This window comes from Crinia signifera, chromosome 4 (assembly GCF_055691185.1).
Source record: "Crinia signifera chromosome 4, ASM5569118v1, whole genome shotgun sequence".
NCBI lineage: Eukaryota > Metazoa > Chordata > Amphibia > Anura > Myobatrachidae > Crinia > Crinia signifera.
The window spans coordinates 291,526,536-291,547,497 of NC_139220.1; the positions used below are offsets into that span (position 1 = coordinate 291,526,536).

Below are 20,962 nucleotides of genomic sequence, written 5' to 3' on the forward strand. Positions count from 1 at the left end.
TCCACAACGGAGAAAAAGGCTGCATCTGCAGGGATGGCTGAAATGAGTGTGTTTATGTCTGGCACTATGGGTGCAATGGGGACAATGAGGTCATTTACCTTCCTCAAGTCCTGTACAAATCTAATGCTTCCATCAGCCTTGGCAACAGGGTTAATGGGTGTGCAGTATGGTGAGATTACATATCTCAGTATGCCTTGTTCAAGGAATTCATGTACCATTGGTCTAAGACCTTCAATTTTCTCTGGTGAGAGTGGGTACTGTTTGATGTACACTTGACTTGAATCTGGTTTGAGTTTGGCTTTGTATGGCGTACAGGGTATGAAGCCTGTGTCATAGGGACCGTTGGCCCAGATTCCTGCGTTGATTTTGTCAATTGAAGTGTTTAGTGAGTCTTGGGACATTAAGAAGTGTGGTGAAGTGACGTGAAGTCCACTTCCCTTGGGTGAAGGTGTGATGGAGATGCGGAATTTATTGAAAAGGTCCCTTCCCAATAAGTTGACAGGGCATTCTGCGATGACCCTGAATTGATGTTCACCTAAATAACGTCCGTTTACAGATTGTATGGTCAGTTCGTCAGTCAGGTAAGTGTCAGTGGGTATCCCGTTGATTCCCATTGAAGGAGTAGTCTTTTGTAATTCACCATCATAGTGTAAGGAACACAGGACACTGGTTGTGGCACCGCTGTCTACCAAAAAGGGTAGTTTCTTCCCATTCACATATAATGTGACAAGGGGTGCATCTTCCCAGTGGGTGGTAAATTGGACAAAAGATAGGATACCCTCCTCCGGGCCCCGTCACAGGGTGGGGTCGGACCAGTCAACCCTAAAGCGTACATGTTCTTGAACGGGTGTGGGGCCATGGGCTGCTCTGAGTGGCCCTTGTGTGAAAGGTGGTTGTTGAGACCTGTGTGGGCCTTGTGGAGGTCGGTATGGTTGTTGTGGTCTTTGGGGTGGGAATGGGCATTCCCTAGCCCAGTGTGTATCTTGGCCACAATTGTAACATGTTGTTTGTTTTGCTATTGCGCCAGTGTTATTATCTCTGTTGTAAGGAGGGGCCCGATGATGTTGGTGTGGTGGGCCTTGTGATGGTCTGAAGGGTTTCCTTTGACCATATTGGGGTGCCCTACTCTGTCTTTTTGGTGGGCCCCTGTTGTCTTGTTGATAACTATGACTAGGAATTGTGGCGGGTTTTTTTACTTCAAAACAACCTGCTGCTTCTTTTTCGTATAGGTGTGTGTCAAATTCCTCGACACTGTCAGAGGTCCAAGAAGAGACACTCTGCTTTACTGATGTTGAGATGGAGCTGTGTAAGTTACTGATAAAGGTGGAAATGAGTAAGTGGTGCATGTCGAGGAAGAGGCCAGCTTCCTCGGTCCAGCATTTCCTAAATCTTTTCCAGAATTCAGTGACTGTCTCAGTGGGTTTTTGCTTACAAGCCACTGCTACAGGTAGGGAGGATCTCATTTTAAATACTTGGCCCATGTATTTTTCTAATTCATCCCACATGTCTTTTATTCCATCAGGGTTATTAAGGGGGTACTTAGCGGCTCCTTCTTGCGTGGTCATACTAGTAATGGTTTTAATTTGTTTCCAATCCCACCCATGATGGTGGTCAATGACATTGTCGATAATTAATCTTATATCATCATGGGTGTAATTTCTGCCATTGCATGCCTTTTTTAAATATGCAATGCATCCTGTTGCTGTGACCGTGGGCTTAGGGCAGTGTTTGATAATCCTATTTAAATCTTCTATTTCAATTGGTTTTGTGAGCAATTGATCTCCTATTGTCATAAATGGTGTATGTGACGCGGTAGGGGCATCATAAGTAGCACCAGATCTGACAGTTTTGGCGCCAAGATCATCAGTTATTAAAGATTGATCTGCGGTTAATCTCTTTTTACTGGTGAGTTGGATTTTTAAAGGTGTTATTCGTTCTTTCTCTTCTTTTTCCTCATCCTCACTGGTTTCTGATTTAAGGAGATCCTCCTCATCTCGGCCAGATGGTGGGGCTGTGGGTTTTAAGACATGATGTCCGACAGCCATTAATTCAACATCTGTGAGTGAGGGATATACTGGACTATAGGGAGGAGGTGACAGATTTTTAAGGGTCTTATTACTCCTTAATTCTTCTATTTTGTGTAATTTTGTTGTGACAGATTTTATCTTTCTCTGTTTCTTAGATAAGTTTGTGTCGTACCAGGAGGGAGCGATGATGAGCCATTGTTCTCCTCCTGCACGCATGTATTTCATATCCCACTTGGGATCTGCTGTGTAATATGGCCAGGCTTCTTTGTCCTCTAGACAAAGACCTTTGACCATATCCATGAAGAAAGGGTAGTTTGATCCTTCTCTGGGGAAAGGGTTGGGACTTACTGCTTCTGTCCACCCTGCTAAATTGTCCACCCATGGGTTAACTAAGAAGTAATCCGTGGATGAATTACGGGCTACATATTCCTTACATGTTTCACTAGGTAATGGGGGTGGATAGACTGTTTTATTCTTACTATTATTTCCACCCATATCGGGGTATGATTGTGTATCAATATATCTGACTGTGAATGGGAGCGTGGAAAGTTCTTAATACTCAGACCAGGGGCGCCGTCTCAGTCAGGCAGGTCGGGACCTGTGGCAGCAGACTGTGAGGGTTGGTCTTTATCTGAATATTATATGAACTATATTTCCTCTAAGTACATCCCATTAATATAATTTTTTAAGTACAAAATGTTAGTGAAACAACAGACCGTCTACGTGACGGTGGACAGAGTCTTGTTGTTATGTGAATACTGTATATGAAGCCTCACGTAGCGTTATCCTTAGAGGTAAGGAAGCATCAAGACCGCTAGTCTGTTGGCATACAGTAAACAATATTTTCCTGATATTATTGTGCGTGAACTTACCAACCGCACTTACAATAGTTATACAGATATCAATTGTGTGTTCACTTACCAACCACACAAAGGATATTCAATAGAACAGACAGTTTTAAACATACAATAAATGAAGACAGAAAAAAATGGCCATAAGGAGACGAGTGATCAAATTGAGGTCACTAAATCGGACCCCAGGTCCTGTCTATGTGTCCCAGACACAAATGTCAATGTTCAGATCCCAGATCTGTGTGCGCACATTGAAGTGAAGTCCCTGACTTCAGAAGTCCCAGACTTCGTAAAAGTGTTCTTCTGTTCCCGGAACAGAGATACACGGGTTCAAATTCTGACTGTCTGCAATCCCAAAATGACAAAAAGATTAGTTCTCTGTCAGTCTAGGGACAGACCCAGAATCCCGAACTCAGCCCCCAGCTGTTAGGAGATATATTGTTATCCCTCCCTTACCTGTTAGACCTCAATGTGATCACTCCTTAGAATTCCGTGAGAGAGGGACCCTGTATAGAGATGATCAATAATCGGAGACCAAGTAATGCAGGGTACAACTCTGCTTTTAATGGGGGCGTACAGCATATTTATAACAATACATAGAATGTAGGCTCGACAAGCTAATAGGCTGGCATAGAGGTGGGGGAAGTACAGTGTCTAAAGAGGGGTGAGTACAAGTTACCATATAGGGGCATAGCAACACGTGACATGCAGGAAATGAAACTTACAGAATATGTAGGAGAAACGAAACTCAGAAAAACTTAAAGAATGTAAAGGAGAAACAAAACTCAGAAGTACATTAAGACAAGATGGCTGATTAACCCTTCAGTTAGCCACACCAACTGCCACCCCACATGCTGCCAAACATCACTTGCTGGGAGTCCCTGGCAGTTGGTGTTGTTCCCTTGTTTGAATAATGGCCTGTGCTGCAGTCTCAGCTCAGCAGCAATTTAGATGAGCACCCTTAACATAACAGACATAGGGGCAATGTATTAAGCCTTAAGAAGAGATAAATGCAAGGGTTATAAAGAGAGATAAACGCCCAGCCAATCACCTGCATGTAACACGGCAGTTAGAAGGTGATTGGCTGGAAGTTTATCTCTCTTTATCACCCTTGCATTTATCTCTTCTTAAGGCTTAATACATCTGCCCCATAAAGAGGTAATGTCCTTTTAAATAGTATAATGTCTTATTTCATTGTGCCATATCTTAAGGTGCCAAATGTTTACTGATAATCTGTCCAAACTCATGGAAGGTGAGTTACAATACTGCAATATTTTCTATGATGACACGTGAAGTTTTTTCACAATTTTTTCACACATGTTCTCAACTTTGTAAGTGCAAACATCTGTTGACTAAATAACTTAATCTGTGTGTGTGTGTGTGGGGGGGGGGGGGGGGTGGACAGAGACACCAAGGGGGCTGAAAAGTAACCCAGCTTACATGTGATGTACAGCCACATCCCCAAGATGTCAAGGTCATGCCCTTCGAGGAACTATGGCCTGGCCTCTCTCCTTGCTAAGAGTGGATAAATATAATGGGCCTGATGCTGAATTGGGAGTAATGCAAAAAAAGGGGTTAGTACATTTGCACCTTGGCACAACCAGCAGAAGTAAACAGAGCAAGGAGATTTAGATGCAAGTGTGTTTTACAAAATAGAATTACTCTAAAGTGGAAAAATTAGACATTTCCTAGAAGAATGGAAATCTGTAACTGATTTCATGCAATATTGGACGGCCATTGTATGGAGACATTTCTATCGAACATGGTCAAAAATGGGTCAAACCCAACTAGCAGTGCAGTGTAAACGGGTAAGCTGGGTCGATGCGACCCGGGACACTTTCACATCATAGGACGAATTGGTGCTTGCATATGATTCATCTCCAAACACTGTCAGCAATAACCTCACCAACCTGGGTCGCTGGTGAATCTGAAAGGGATCTCAGCTGAATCGCAAACTGGGATGGACCATGTTCAAAATCTCAGGTGCAACATGGCATAGTGGTGTAAAAGGGGTATAATGAAGATAATGCCTACAGACAATAACACTGTTTTAGAATAGGCCTTGATCATAAAATGAATGCTTTCTTGCAATAGAAAATAACAATGTGCGCCTAAACAAAACACCTCCACGAAAGTCCAGTTTAATTATAACCTTTGTGCTGAGACAAATGGTTCAAAACACCAGAGTCCAAAATAGGAACCCGAGCAACAGTTTTCAGCAGAAAAAGCCTCTGGAATCCACAGAGGTGACGATCTAGTTGGAAATGGAAGAAAAATTGCGCTTCATGGTGCATTAAAAGGTGTTTAACTGGAGAATAACAAACATCCACGGTACATAATAATAGAGCCTCGTACCAAGTACAAACACTCTGCGGACTGATTTGTAATCAAAAGCCAAAGTCAAAGCAGCTCATAGTCACCCTGAACGAACCCGCTGAATCTCCTACGATAAGCCGCCACGCTGGGTTGCTGGATGGAGAACGGGGAGCCACAGCAGGGAGAGATGTCAGGTAGGTGTGCCGGCAGGAGATCCAGCGGGTTCGTTCAGGGTGACTGTGAGCAGCTTTGCCTTTGGCTTTTGATTACAAATCAGTCCACAGAGTGTTTTTACTTGGTTTGAGGTTCTAGGTTATGTACTTGGATGTTTGTTATTCTCCAATTAAACCCCTTTTAATGCACCATTCAGCACAATTTTTCTTCCATTTCCAACTAGATTAATGCTTTCTTATCTAAAAACTTCTAAAGACTTCTAAAGCTCCTTTCTGAAAGGTGTTTGCGGAGACCACAAGAGCTGCAGTCTTCTAATGGTCCCAGAAATGAGAGAGAAGTATCGCTCCTTGAAATCTCAGCTCCTGCTGCCAATTACTGTTCCCTTTATATCATAACATCAGGAAGAGACATTACTCAACCTTGCCAGATATTTTCTTTTACCCCAAATGATCCTAGCATGTTACAACATAGTATAATGTGTAGTATGTAGGCTAGAACTGTTTGCATCAAGCTGAAACAGCATGATAACGAATAAACTGGTTAACAGGAGTCAGACACTGTAAATACCTTTGCTGAAAAGGTTATACAGTGCTTCCGGAAAGTATTCACAGCGCTTTAATATTTGCAAAATGGAATAAATACATCCCCCCCCGGAAGCCACTCCTTAGTTAAAATGGTAGTCAAAAGTTGGAATTTTGACGTCGGTATACTGAACATTTGGATCCCGATTTTTGGCCAGTCACCCGGCACCCCTAACCTTAGCCTCACAAATGAAACAGATGCCTCAGGATTTGGGAACAAATTATATCACATCTAAGAGGTGTTTTTTGATCTTATGCCCAGGTATCACAATAGCTTTCTTTATATAATGGACAAGAAATGCCGTAACTGGTGGCTGACTTAGAGAAATTACATCATCCTAATCATCATCATCATCATTATCATCCTGTTCCTCGTCATGTTCATTAGCATCAGTTAGTACATTCATATCCCCCTCATTGTGTTCCACTTCCATGTTAGCATTCTCAATTGCATCACTATCTTCACTTGTACTGATTATTAACAGTGGCACAGCCTGGCTCTGAACACACAGGGTGACATTCTATGGGATGATATTTGCTTTTTTTGGAGTTAATTAGTCAACAAAATGGTGATATCGCATTTTCCCGTCAAATCGCCAATTTAATGGGATGCGCTAAGGGACTGAAATCGCATATTATGTGCGTTAAGGCATGCGGACCAAAAGTGCGAGATTAATTAGCATTTTTATCGCATCCAGATGTTTTCGTACAGAAAAATATACAAATCGCTTATTTAATGCAATGCGTTTTTGCAAATCGCACTTTTTAGGTGTCTAATTATCGCACTTATTTCAGAACAGGTTCTGTTTGGCGATTTGGGCCAGAACTCATTTTGGTCAAGTGCACACAAGGTTAATTTCACCACAGGTGCCCTCATTTTCACTCACAAACACCCCTACATAAACCCCAACATCATTAAGGACACCTGTGAGGGTTTCAGACATGAAGATTTTGCAGAGTGGTTTGGAGTTGCTGATTTGTGATGTGGCCCATTTGGAGGAGCTGCGCAGGAGGGAGGAAGCTGCGCGCCAGATCCAGGTAGCCCCCCGACTACTGCGTACCCCACGTATGTATCATGCTCGGCTGTACCTGGACTCCCTCTCGGATCAACAGGTTGTGGGGATGTTTAGGCTGAACCGCATTAACCTGTTGGACTTATATGAGCAGGTGAGAGATGATTTGGACCCTTTTGGGGGAGGCAACTATGCAGTGTCTGGCCTGCACAAATTAATGTGTGCCCTCTACTATTTGGCCACAGGCTCCACTCAGTCTGTGACCTCATGGGCCTTGGGGGTATCACAGGCCACTTTCTCTAAGCATTTTACTCAAGTGTTACTTGCTTTAAAGAAGTTGTGGCGGACATACATCAGATTCCCCAGTTTTGAGCAGGAGTGGCAGGACCACAAGTTGGCTTTCTATAGACTCTCAGCATTCCCTCGCGTGCTGGGAGCTATAGACTGCACACACATTGGGATTAGGGCACCGCACATGCGGGGCCACATCTACGTCAATAGGCGTGGGCGGCACTCCCTGAACGTGCAGGTTGTATCCAATGCTCATTTGAAAATCCTGAGTGTTGTGGAAGGCTTTCCGGGAAACTGCCATGACGCCTATATTCTGAGACACTCAGCCCTCTGGAACAGATTTACCAACCACCAAATGCCAGAGGGCTGGCTACTAGGTAAGTACCTTTTTACATATTACCCTGTCTGTCCCTAATTGTACCTGCTGCAATGTGTGTGTTTCCTCTTTCACAAGCATATTGCTCCTCTACCAGTGTGTCCTGTTTGAAAGAAACACATACCTTACCAAATAAGGCAATCACTTCCTATCTGTGTTTTAGGTGACTCAGGATATGGTTGTGTTTCCTGGCTCATGACACCTTTGCGCACCCCAGAGGGCCCTGCACAGCACAGGTATAATGAAGCCCACATTGCAGGCCGCAATGTGGTGGAGCGCACATTTGGCGTCTTGAAGAGTCGCTTCCGGTGTTTGGACAGGTCGTCGGGTACACTGCTTTACCACCCTGCCAAAGTAGCGATGATTATCCAGGCTTGCTGCATGCTGCACAACATAGCCCTGTCCCAACCTGCCTATGTGGAGGAGGAACATGCAGCAGTCGTGCAGGAAGCCCAACCTACCACACCTCGGGTAGTGAGGGGTACGCAGAGGGGGAATCTGGTGCGCACACACATCATCAGCCATTACTTTTCTGGTAAGCACATGTGCCCTGTACTCCAAAATGTACCTGTGCTGTAAGTGTACTCATTAACCCCTTCCCGACATTTGACGTACATTTACGTCATGGTCGGGATGTACTTCCCGACACATGGCATAAATGTACGTCATGCCATTTAACTGTCACTGCGTCTATAGACGCGGTGACAGAGGGATGATGTCTGCTGTCCCTGACAGCAGACATCTTCCCTCATTGCCCAGGGGGGGCAGCGATGCCCCCGCCCATCGGCGATCGCTGTGATTGGCTGTTCAATGTGAACAGCCAATTACAGTGTTTTCTGTGTACCGGCGAATAACGTTCGCCGGTGACACAGGGATCGGTGGTGATTGGTGCTGTTAAGTACAGCACCAATCACCACCGGGTGTAAGGGTGTCACTGGTGGTCACCCCACCTCACCCCACCTGCCCCCAATCACCGCCAATACACCTCAAATGAGGTAACGGAGACAGCCCTGCAGCCGCCATTCCGGTCAGGAACAGCGTGCAGGGCGGTCTCCGTGCCCATCTGTGCCCTATACTGACCTGATCAGCGTTGGTGGCATCCGTGCTGCCAGCTACTGGTGCATCCTGGTTGCTTCCTGGTTGCTCTTGCTTCCTGTCTGCTTGTGCTGCTGCTGCAGCGTCATTGTGTCAGAGATATATATATTGTGTGCTATAATTTTGTATCTGCTGCCCCCTGCTGCCCCCCTTTTGTGCTGATCAGTATAAACTAACTGATCAGCACCTTTTTTGGGGTGCAGGGTTTTTTTTTTTTATATATACCCTGTCAGGTTGCACCCACAGTTGTGTGCCTGCTGCCCCTCACTGCTAATCAGTGTTGCATCACTGATCAGCAGTTTTTTTTTTTTTGGAGAGTGCTGTGGGTTTTTTTTTTTAAATTGTTTTTACACCCACGGTGCTTTTGTGGGTGTCCTGTGGCCGCTGAGCGCTGATCAGTGACGTACATCACTGATCAGCATTTTTGGCACAGGGTTAATCAATTTTTTTTTTGATCAAATTTCTGTTGCCTTTGACTCATCAGCAGTTATTTTTAATTTTTTTTTTTGGAGAGTGCTGTGGGTTTTTTTTTTTAAATTGTTTTTACACCCACGGTGCTTTTGTGGGTGTCCTGTGGCCGCTTAGCACTGATCAGTGATGTACATCACTGATCAGCATTTTGGGCACAGGGTTGAACTAATTTATTTTTTTTTTGATCAAATTTCTGTTGCCTTTGACTCAGCAGTTATTTTTAATTTTTTTTTTTTTGGAGAGTGCTGTGGTTTTTTTTTTTTAAATTGTTTTTACACCCACGGTGCTTTTGTGGGTGTCCTGTGCCCGCTGAGCGCTGATCAGTGACGGACGTTACTGACCAACATCTGTGCTCAATTTTTGGCGCAGGAGCTTTTTTTTTTTCTTACACGTGTTAAAGCACTACATACACACTACATACCCCCCGTGTTGAAATAAAGTTTGTACCCCCCCCCCTACACTATACACGTGTTGAAACACTACACTTAAAAATAATAAAAATGTCCCAATCATCGCAAAGACTGTTTTCAGCGGAGGAGGCATATGCCCTTCTTGCCTCTGACACTGACACAGCCAGTGAAGTAAGCGATGAATTGGCATTTGTCTTAAGCTCCTCTTCCTCCTCTAGTGATGAGGGACCCCCTCAAAGACGCCCCCGTAGAGCAGCTGAGACCCCCCCCCCCAATGATTGATATCGTATGGACCCCACCACCAGACAATTTTGAGCCCCAGGTTCCTGAGTTTTTGGCCAACCCAGGAATCCAATTTGATAGTACAGGCCTCAAAGAAATTGACCTTTTCAAAGTCTTTTTCTCTGATGATTTTATAAATTTAATGGTGGACCAAAGTAATTTATATGCCCAGCAGTTTATTGTCCAAAACCCCACGTCATCATTTGCTAGGTGGACCCCTGTAGATGCAGTAGAGATGATGACGTTTTGGGGTCTGGTGTTACATATGGGCATAGTTAAAAAGCCAGAAATTAGGCAATATTGGAGTACAGATGTTCTGTACAGCACCCCACTTCATCTTATGGCCATGACCCGGACTCGTTTTGAGACGATCCTTAAATTTTTGCATTACAACGATAATGCACAGTGCCCACCCAGAGATGATCCCACCTTTGACCGGCTATTCAAAGTCAGGCCGGTCATTGATCATTTCAGCGCCAAATTTGCTGAGATGTACATCCCCCAAAAATTCATTTGTGTAGACGAGTCACTTATACATTTTAAAGGAAGGGTTAAATTCCGCCAGTACCTTCCCAATAAGAGGGCAAGGTATGGCATAAAAATGTATAAGCTGTGCAAAAGTACCTCAGGGTACACCCACAGGTTTAGGGTATATGAAGGGAAGGACACAAGAATTGAACCGCCAGAATGCCCCCCCTCCCTCGTAGGTGTTAGTGGAAAGATTGTCTGGGATTTAGTGCACCCCTTCCTGGATAAGGGTTATCACCTCTATGTGGATAACTTTTACACCAGCATCCCCCTGTTTAAGGCCCTTGGTTCAAGAGGTACAGCAGCTTGCGGTACTGTGCGCAAGAACCAAAGAGGCCTCCCAAAAACGCACGTTGCCCAATTACTGAGAAAGGGTGAAAGCAGGGGAATATGCACCGAAAATATGTTGTTGGTCAAATATAAGGACAAGAGGGATGTCCTTATACTGACAACAATTCACGGAGACAGTACCACCTCCGTCCCTGTACGAGGTACCAGTACCCACACCTCAAAACCTATTTGTATCCTAGATTACAATAAGTACATGGGCGGAGTGGATCTTTCAGATCAGGTACTGAAGCCGTACAGTGCCCTGCGGAAAACAAAAATATGGTATAAGAAGCTGGCCGTGTATATCATCCAGATGGCACTGTATAACGCTTACGTACTATTCCGTTCTACCAGCCAGACGGGGACATTTATGCACTTTCAAGAGGAAGTCATAAAGGGCCTAATATTTGGGAACCAGCAGGCAGAGGGCCCCAGTACTTCTAGTACTGGCCCCAGTACTTCTAGTACTGGCCCCCGTATTGTATCAGGGCAGCATTTTCCTAACGAAATCCCCTCCACTGGAAAAAAGGGCAGGACACAAAAAAGGTGCAAAGTTTGCTATAAAAAGGGAATACGAAAGCAAACTATTTTCCACTGTGAAACTTGCCCCGACAAACCCGGCCTATGTATGAAGGAGTGCTTTAAAATATACCACACATCTATGGATTATTAGGTTCATCATTTCACCGTGCTTCGGGGGTCTTGCTAATGCGACATAGCACCCACCATTCATTCCACCAGAATGTGTGCTGCAAAATCCAAATATCACTCCTTCCCTTCTGAGTCCTGCCATGCACCCAAATGGTATTTTTTGGTCACATATGAGGCATTGCCGTACTCGGGAGAAATTGGGGCACAGATTTTGGGGTGCTTTGTCTCCTTCATTCCTTGTGAAAATGAAAAATTTTGAGCCAGAACTGCATTTTTGTGTAAAAAAATGTAATTTTTCATTTTCACAGCCCAGTTGTACCAAAATTGGTGAAACCCCTGGGGGTTTGAAATGTACACTATACCCCTAGATGAATTCCCTGAGGGGTGTAGTTTGCAAAATGGGGTCACTTGTGGGGGGGTTCCACTGTATTGGTGCTTCGGGGGTCTTGCTAATGCGACATAGCACCCACCATTCATTCCACCAGAATGTGTGCTGCAAAATCCAAATATCACTCCTTCCCTTCTGAGTCCTGCCATGCACCCAAATGGTATTTTTTGGTCACATATGAGGCATTGCCGTACTCGGGAGAAATTGGGGCACAGATTTTGGGGTGCTTTGTCTCCTTCATTCCTTGCGAAAATGAAAAATTTTGAGCCAGAACTGCATTTTTGTGTAAAAAATTTAATTTTTCATTTTCACAGCCCAGTTGTACCACAATTGGTGAAACCCCTGGGGGTTTGAAATGTACACTATACCCCTAGATGAATTCCCTGAGGGGTGTAGTTTGCAAAATGGGGTCACTTGTGGGGGGGTTCCACTGTATTGGTGCTTCGGGGGTCTTGCTAATGCGACATAGCACCCACCATTCATTCCACCAGAATGTGTGCTGCAAAATCCAAATATCACTCCTTCCCTTCTGAGTCCTGCCATGCACCCAAATGGTATTTTTTGGTCACATATGAGGCATTGCCGTACTCGGGAGAAATTGGGGCACAGATTTTGGGGTGCTTTGTCTCCTTCATTCCTTGTGAAAATGAAAAATTTTGAGCCAGAACTGCATTTTTGTGTAAACAATTTAATTTTTCATTTTCACAGCCCAGTTGTACCACAATTGGTGAAACCCCTGGGGGTTTGAAATGTACACTATACCCCTAGATGAATTCCCTGAGGGGTGTAGTTTGCAAAATGTGGTCACTTGTGGGGGGGTTCCACTGTATTGGTGCTTCGGGGGTCTTGCTAATGCGACATAGCACCCACCATTCATTCCACCAGAATGTGTGCTGCAAAATCCAAATATCACTCCTTCCCTTCTGAGTCCTGCCATGCACCCAAATGGTATTTTTGGTCACATATGAGGCATTGCCGTACTCGGGAGAAATTTGGGCACAGATTTTGGGGTGCTTTGTCTCCTTCATTCCTTGTGAAAATGAAAAATTTTGAGCCAGAACTGCATTTTTGTGTAAAAAATTTAATTTTTCATTTTCACAGCCCAGTTGTACCACAATTGGTGAAACCCCTGGGGGTTTGAAATGTACACTATACCCCTAGATGAATTCCCTGAGGGGTGTAGTTTGCAAAATGTGGTCACTTGTGGGGGGGTTCCACTGTATTGGTGCTTCGGGGGTCTTGCTAATGCAACATAGCACCCACCATTCATTCCACCAGAATGTGTGCTGCAAAATCCAAATATCACTCCTTCCCTTCTGAGTCCTGCCATGCACCCAAATGGTATTTTTTGGTCACATATGAGGCATTGCCGTACTCGGGAGAAATTGGGGCACAGATTTTGGGGTGCTTTGTCTCCTTCATTCCTTGTGAAAATGAAAAAATTTGAGCCAGAACTGCATTTTTGTGTAAAAAATGTAATTTTTCATTTTCACAGCCCAGTTGTACCAAAATTGGTGAAACCCCTGGGGGTTTGAAATGTACACTATACCCCTAGATGAATTCCCTGAGGGGTGTAGTTTGCAAAATGGGGTCACTTGTGGGGGGGTTCCTAACTTTTAGCATCTTATGATGCCTAGAAACCTACATGGTGCCTAAAAAATAATCTCATAAAAAGGAGGCTCCAAAATCAAGTAGGTGCTCCTTCAATTATGAAGCCTGTGGTTTGGTCAACGTGCACACTAGGGCCACATATAGGATATTTATGAAAACAAAAGAATTGGGGGAATCAATTTTTAGTCACATTTCTCTAGTAAAATCTACTGTGTTCCTTAGAAAAATGTATTAAAATTGAAAATCTGCAAAAAAAAAAATGAAATTTTGAAATTTCACCTACACTTTGTTTTAATTCCTGTGAAACACCTAAAGGGTTAACAAACTTCCAAAATGCTGTTTTGAATACTGTGAGGGGTGCAGTTTTTGAAATGGCATCATTTATGGGGGTGTCTCATATACAAGTCCCTCAAAGTCACATCAGAACTGAACTGGTCCCTAAAAAAATCAGTGTTTGAAATTTTCTTGAAAATTTGAGAATTTGCTATTCATATTTTAAGCCTCCTAGTGTCCAAAAAAATTACAAGGAGGTTGAAATAATGATGGAAACATAAAGTATACATATGGTCTATGTTAGTTATTAACTATTTTGAGTGGTATGATTATTTGTCTCACAAGCAGAAAATTTAACATTTTGCAAATTGCAAAATTTTCAATTTTCTTACGACATTTTGGTATTTTTCACAAAAAAACACAGACTGTATCGACCAACATTTACCACTAACTTGAAGTACAATGTGTCACGAGAAAACAATCTCAAAATCACTGGGATAAGTAAAAGCAAAAAAAAGTTATCCCCACTTAAGTGATACATGTCAGATTTGAAAAAAAGGGCTCTGTCAGGAAGGCAAAAACAGGCTGCGTCGGTAAGGGGTTAACTAATGTGTGACCAATACCATCTGCTTCCACCCACATTTAGCCTAATACACAGAGCCCAACGGATGCAGATGGTGGTGCTGACCTATCCCTTGCTGGTATCTAGCTTGTAAGTACATTTCATACATGTATGAATGAAGTATGCAGTCAAACATGGCTCACTGGTGTTGTGGAACTACACGTGCCAGCATGCCCTGACACACTATAACCATTACAGTCCAAAGCATGAGTGTCAGAGCCTGCTAGAATATGTAGATGCACAACCTTTGCCGCCCAAGGAGATACCCCACACTACTTTAGTGCAATCCCATTGTCATATACCTTTACAATATTTTATACTGCACACAATAATTGGTTTCCATAAAAACACACAAACACAATGGTAAGTAAGTAAGTAAGTAAAATTTATATAGCGCACTTTCTCCAGCAGGACTCAAGGCGCTTACAGACATTAAAAAAAAAAACAATGCACATAATACAGAGGATGTTGGAGGTACAGTAACAGACATGTCACAGACAAAAGCCCCTGAGCACACAGTAAGCATAATGCAGGAGTGGTGCAGCATTTTGGATAATAACTTCCATGGGTTGTGTACTCCACCCTGACAAGGTACCAAGTGCGGCAGCCATTTTAGGCGCTCTGCGTAGGATTACCCAGGGTGAAATAGATTACCCCTAAAAGAAACTACCCAAAATGGATGATTTCAATGTATACTCAGGTCCATGTATTTTTCATCCCATTCACAAGTGCACCAGATGAGGCAGCCATGGAGGGCGCACTACGAAGGTTACACTGTAAGGGGCGAGCCATACAAGGACCCAATGCATATATTGGAAAGCAAATACTTCTGTAGTAGTATGATAAACCCTGCACAGAAACATCCACGTGATCCACATCCTGTCCGCGGAGATACCATCTGAGGCAACCAGCTTGGTGCACTGCATAGGTCAGCGCTGGCAGGGTGTGCAATCTGCGGAGGTACACAATACAGGAAAAAGCACATGGTGAGGTTGATGTGTGCTGCAGGAGAGGAGGGGGGGGGGGAGAGAAAAGACATGAACACACATTTGCAGGGGACTGACACTTTTACAAGGGATTGATGGGTGAAGTGTTGGTGCATATGGTATGCGGTTAGACATTTTTACTTCTGTCTACTTTTTCAGACGCAATCTGCATTTTTGAAGGTGAAAAATAACAACTGTGGGGGCATGTAACAAGATGTTTTGGATTTGACAAAATTAGCAAACATGTATATGAGCTACCTTCTCCCAGCATCAGGTACCCCTACACCACTTCTAGACCCTGTACCAAGCCCACCACGGGTCCTAACACTCCGACGGGGTGGGGAAGTGGGGGAGCCACTTATTGGGGTGCTGGATACACTGCTGAGGGTAGATGCTGCGCCACCTCCCACATTGGCTTCCAGCTGCTGTATTTGGGCCTGCATAGCTAGTAAGGCATTGGTCTGCGCTGTGCATGATTGGGTTAGGGCAGCTATACTTTGCGCCAGGCTGCCAATATGCCTATTCTGTTCCCTTACAGCAGCAGTTTGCTCTGCAAAACGGGTGTCAATGCTGTTAGCAATGCGCACATGAGTGCCTACACCTACCCGTACACTACATGCCATTTTGCGTAACTGAAGGAAGGTGTCACGCATGTACCCCTGGATGTTACCTATTTGTAGGCTTTGGGAGGCCATGAATTCTATCTGTTTTTCCTTGAAATTGACCAAGGAGTTAGCTACTTGGGAAGCCGAAGCGGCTGTATGGGGTGTGTTGGTGGGTGGGGGTGGGTTGGGAGACACCCCACTTGGGGGAAGATCACTCTGTGACGAGGTCTGTATTTCTTCCTCTGCCGCAAAGGTCTCGACCGGTTCAAGAATGATGTCCATTTCGTCTAGCACCATCATTGAAGAATCTGTTTGGTTGCTCCCTAGTTGTATAGCACCTGTGGATACAGATGAAGAGGTAAGTACTGATGCATATATAGGCCAGACTGTCATCTATACTGTTTTAGAAAGGGCTTGAGATGCTGGACGCACATACCTAGGGGTGTTATGTACTTACACATGTACCCCGATACAGCATGTAACATTGACATGAATAATATGTCACATGCCTATCTCAGATGACATTCATTTCCGTTGCAATGTAGCAGCAGGAGATGAATGTGGTGTGAGATATTGTTGATGTGACATGGGTGTGTGTACTGTATGTGTAATGGCGTGTTTTTTGTTCATTTACCGGCTTCCGCAGATTCTGCAGCAACGGGCCTTCTGGTCTTGGATGCGTGAGCACTTCGGGATGGACAATCTGTACAAGGAAAGATGGGCAGGCTTTATGGACCTTGCAATGGCTAAGCATTTTCTGCAAACATGCATTGAAATGACAATAATGGACAATACCCTTTGGATAAGGACTGCATTATTTCTTCACCACCTTTTTTTTTTGTTTTAACCCAAAGATTTTTGTGTAAGATTATTATTAAACTATTGTACACATGACAACTACTGGATAATCTGTGGTATGTAGGCATGGCAGCTAAACCACCAGTACACCTCTAGGTTTTTGTCCACATACATGTTAGGCTGCTAGAAAGAATGTTACAGTGTTAATCAATATGAGCAGTTGTGGAACTACAAGGCCCAGCATTATCAGCAATTTAAAAGTAGTAGCAGGCAATTTCTTGTGCATGACCTTGCTGGGCTATGTAGTTCCACAGCAGCACTTTACTTAGCATAACAATACAAGTGAACATTATAGTTAGAATACATTGGCATGTATGTTTTGGATTGCATGGGGTCACACTTACCAGCTCTAGATGGCGTTTGCGGCCTATCGGAATCCGCCACGTGCATGCCAGGCAGGACCTCAGGGGGTATGATGCGCTTCAGCTTCACCTCATATGAATTGTAGCACACAGTGGTGGGGCTTCCTCCTCCAGTCTTGGTGGCCTCCTCCAACTCCATGGCCATTTTATTTTTCAACTGCCGTTTGATGTCGTTAAATCTCTTTTTCACATTGCGGACCAGGCGCTTGTGCTGACTGATAGCGTTCACCGCCTGGGTGATGTCCTTCCACATAGCCCTTTTGCGCTGTGCAGTGGTCTTGTGGTGAGATTTTCCAAGCAAACGGTCAAACACTGGCAGGATAGCCCGGACAAGTGCTGCATTTTCCTCATATGAAAAGCGGACCTTTCGGCCACTTTTTGTGCGGCCAGCTTCCACCTCCTGCTCCCCCTCCTCATTTTCAACTCCAGCCATTTTCAACTCCTCCATGCCAGTGTCTTCCTCCTCCTCACCACCATCTTCCTCCACCTCTGACATGTGGCCCTCCTGCAGCTGGTGTGGGGTATGGTCAAGGTCTTGGCTGTAGGATGGGGGATGCCAGCGGATCCTCCACCTCCTCCTGCTGGGGCTGGACGCCCAGGGCCTGGTGTGGGGCTGCCCTTGCTGTGGCCATGCTGCCTGCCACACTGCTGGCTCTCACACTTGTGTGGCTGCTGCCACTGGTCCCTCTGCCACTGCTCCCTCTGCCACTGCTCCCTCTGCCACTGCTTCCTCTGCCACTCCTCACTCTGCCACTGCTCCCTCTGCCACTCCTCACTCTGCCACCAACACCTCTTCCTGTACTCACACTGCCACTGCTCCTCTCCATGCTCCTTACTTCCTATCAAAGAGTGAAATGGCGCCAATGCCCCTTTATATAGGGGGTGTGATGCATAATGGAGGGGACACAGGTGGGCCAATAGGTTGGGGGGTTCTTAGTCATGCAGAGACAGTTTTGTAAATTGCACTCCGGTTGGTCCAAAACTCGCACATGACCGGCGGAAGAATTCGCACTTTTTTGTTAATAAAAATCACACCACTTCGCCGCAAATCGCACCTCTTCGCACTTTTCAGCCTCCAAAACGCATCACATTAAATATGCGAATTCTGACTGAAAAGTGCGATTTCAAAAAGTGCGATTTGCGGCGATGTGGTGCGCTAAAAAAACATGCGCATTTATCTCAAAGCATAGAATGTCACCCACAGTGTTTTTTTCTTAGTTTTTTTTAATTAGTTTTATTTTTATATATTTTTTAACAAATGACATCTCAGCGCTGTGACTGTGACACAAGAGCATACAGTGTCGGAGCGCCGTTCACGGAGATGGGGATGCATGAGCGTCTCACAGGCACACACGTCCCATTGCTGCGAATGGGGTGCTCAAGCATTTTACACATACGCGTGCGTCCCATTCTTGGCAAACAGTCGGAACGCTCTGATGCCCTGGTGGGTTAAATAAGCGTGGCTCTATCTGTATTGTATCATAGATGTTCCTGCTATATAATCATTTTTGCGTTAATCATTAAGAGGCCTGGCATGTAAATTATACACTCAAAGAGTGAAAATTAATTAATTATTTTTTGCACAATATAAAAATGTAAAATTGCAACTTGTTATTATTGATATCAATATACAATTATTTGATTACACCCAAAATGGAAAACTGTTGTTGTGAGCCATTACACAGGTTAGTCAGTGAAGGGACCAATCTCTAGATACAAGCGATGTTATATTTTCTTTTTCTTTTTACATTTTTTTTCTTTTATTGTGAACTATATATTGATATAAATAGCAACTGGTTGCAAACTTTTTTATTGTTATATTGTGCAATAAATATAACTTCACCCACTTAATAATTGAAGTTATGAAATACATTCCACATAAGTATTAAATGTAACCGGACTAATTGAATATGTCGTAAAATGATTGTTGGTTTATCCACATCCTGGACAGGACACTCACACATCTGTACAGCAGAAGATCATCCGGATGGTCGTCCACCTACAGTACCACGCTCACATTAGCTAATGACTCACTGCTCTTTTTTGTTTTATAATCATGTCAGCATGTTCTGGAAAATCAATAAATATTCCAGCTTGATCTGTGCTGTAAGACAGATCTTCATGAGAAGACTTAAATAACCCACTCTATTTAAAAATAAAAAATAAAGGGGCAGAAAAATGATACAAAAGCTTTGCAGTTTATTAAGTATGCTATAATTATACGCATGTTGTGTATAAAAATCTGTATTATTATAGATGACAAATAATTATCTCAATAGTATAAATGTTGTTTTGTCAAATCTGTGAATATTTAAAAGAAAGGTTGTTTAATCTAATGCAACACATACTGGACTATACAGCTTGAGTATCCCTTATCCAAATATCCGTTATCCAAATTACTCCAAAAAGTACTTTTATTTTTTATGTTTTGCTATAAACCCACCGGCTACATCTGTAACTGACATTACTGGGGAAATAACAGCTAACTGACACTAAATATGTGCAAGGACATGATTGCTTGGTATTCTAATTCAGTATCTGAGATAGTACACAATCTTTGTTTCATGTTTTAAAACCTTGTTAAAATATATTTGTGTATATTTCATGTGTTTATACAACATAAATGCAAGATACTTCAAGATACATGATTCAAATATAAAAATATTCTGGATACTTGTTTAGTTTCACGGCGGCAGCGTCTCAGTCGCAGTAGCGTCTGTGTCCCCTTGCGGGGCTCGCTTCGCTCGCCCACGCTACGGGCTTGGTGGCTCGCTACGCTCGCCATGCTATCTAAAATCAACTCCATGCCAACGTGGATAGTTGGGGTATGAACCAATTCACGTTGGCATGGGCTTCATTTAGATAGTTTTCCGAGCGCCGAACCCGGAAGTATCGGGCAGCCATGCTGCCACCGTGAAACTAAACAAGTACCATATTCTGAAATACGGAATAATCTCTTATCCAAAATTCTTCTTGTCCCTAATATTTTAGATAAAGAATACTTAACCTGTACTACCTGTATGGGCCCAAACACGTCATTACTGCCAGATGGAATATTGGTCTAATGATAAAGCAAAGAGAATGGTTTATCTATTATTAACAAAGTATTTGATCAGGGGGGGGGGATGGCAGATTTTTTCTCTATCACACAATTGTAGCAATTATACCATTTATCTCTACCCATTCGATCCCATCAGCAAATTTAAAACAGCCTGTACTCTCCACATGTGCTTGTGGGATCCCTTCCTCTCACCCACTTGTCCTGCCTGCTGCCCACTGCCCGCATCCTGCAAAACAAATATTTTTTTTTCACAGGGGCGTGGCTATGCCCCCCTTATTTTACCGGGGCCGGCCATCCTGACAATGCCCTTGCATCTTGTCACAGCAGCCCCCACAGCAGAGGCAGCACAGACACGTCCATGCGGTCTAAAATCCAATGAAGATGGCGCCGATCACCGGGACTTATATAGAGTTTGAGTCTTGTCAGAATCTGACAGCGGAATGATGAAGTTCAGCCTCGTCCTGGCAGGGGGAAATCCGCTCAGTGTGTATGCATCAGTACTGATGTATGCATATAAAGTACCGTAGCTATGCTTTGTGAATACGCTTAAGCTACGTAAATAGTGTAGTCAGTCAGAAGTTGTGTAAGTTTTCCCGGTCACTCATGATGATGTGTCAGAGATGGATACTACTCAGAGCTCTTCCACTGTTACAGCGACGGGTGTTCACAGCACAGGCATGGCAGGTGAGCAGATGTCATTGTTCACCCTGCCGACATTAGAGGAGGAGGCGTTGGTCTTGTTACAAGAAAAACATTTGCTGCCCGTTACGCAGACTTGCGTTAACGGGGATCCCATGAGG

At 43.9% G+C, this 20,962-nt stretch overlaps 1 long non-coding RNA gene across 1 annotated transcript; it reads left to right on the forward strand.

The window, feature by feature from the left end:
* Nucleotides 1–8,001: 8,001 nt before the first annotated feature.
* LOC146072707 (uncharacterized) lies at nt 8,002–16,603 on the forward strand. Its single transcript, XR_014473227.1, has 4 exons — nt 8,002–8,164; nt 14,315–14,380; nt 16,135–16,239; nt 16,528–16,603. It is a non-coding gene; the product is annotated as an uncharacterized LOC146072707 (long non-coding RNA).
* Nucleotides 16,604–20,962: the final 4,359 nt, after the last annotated feature.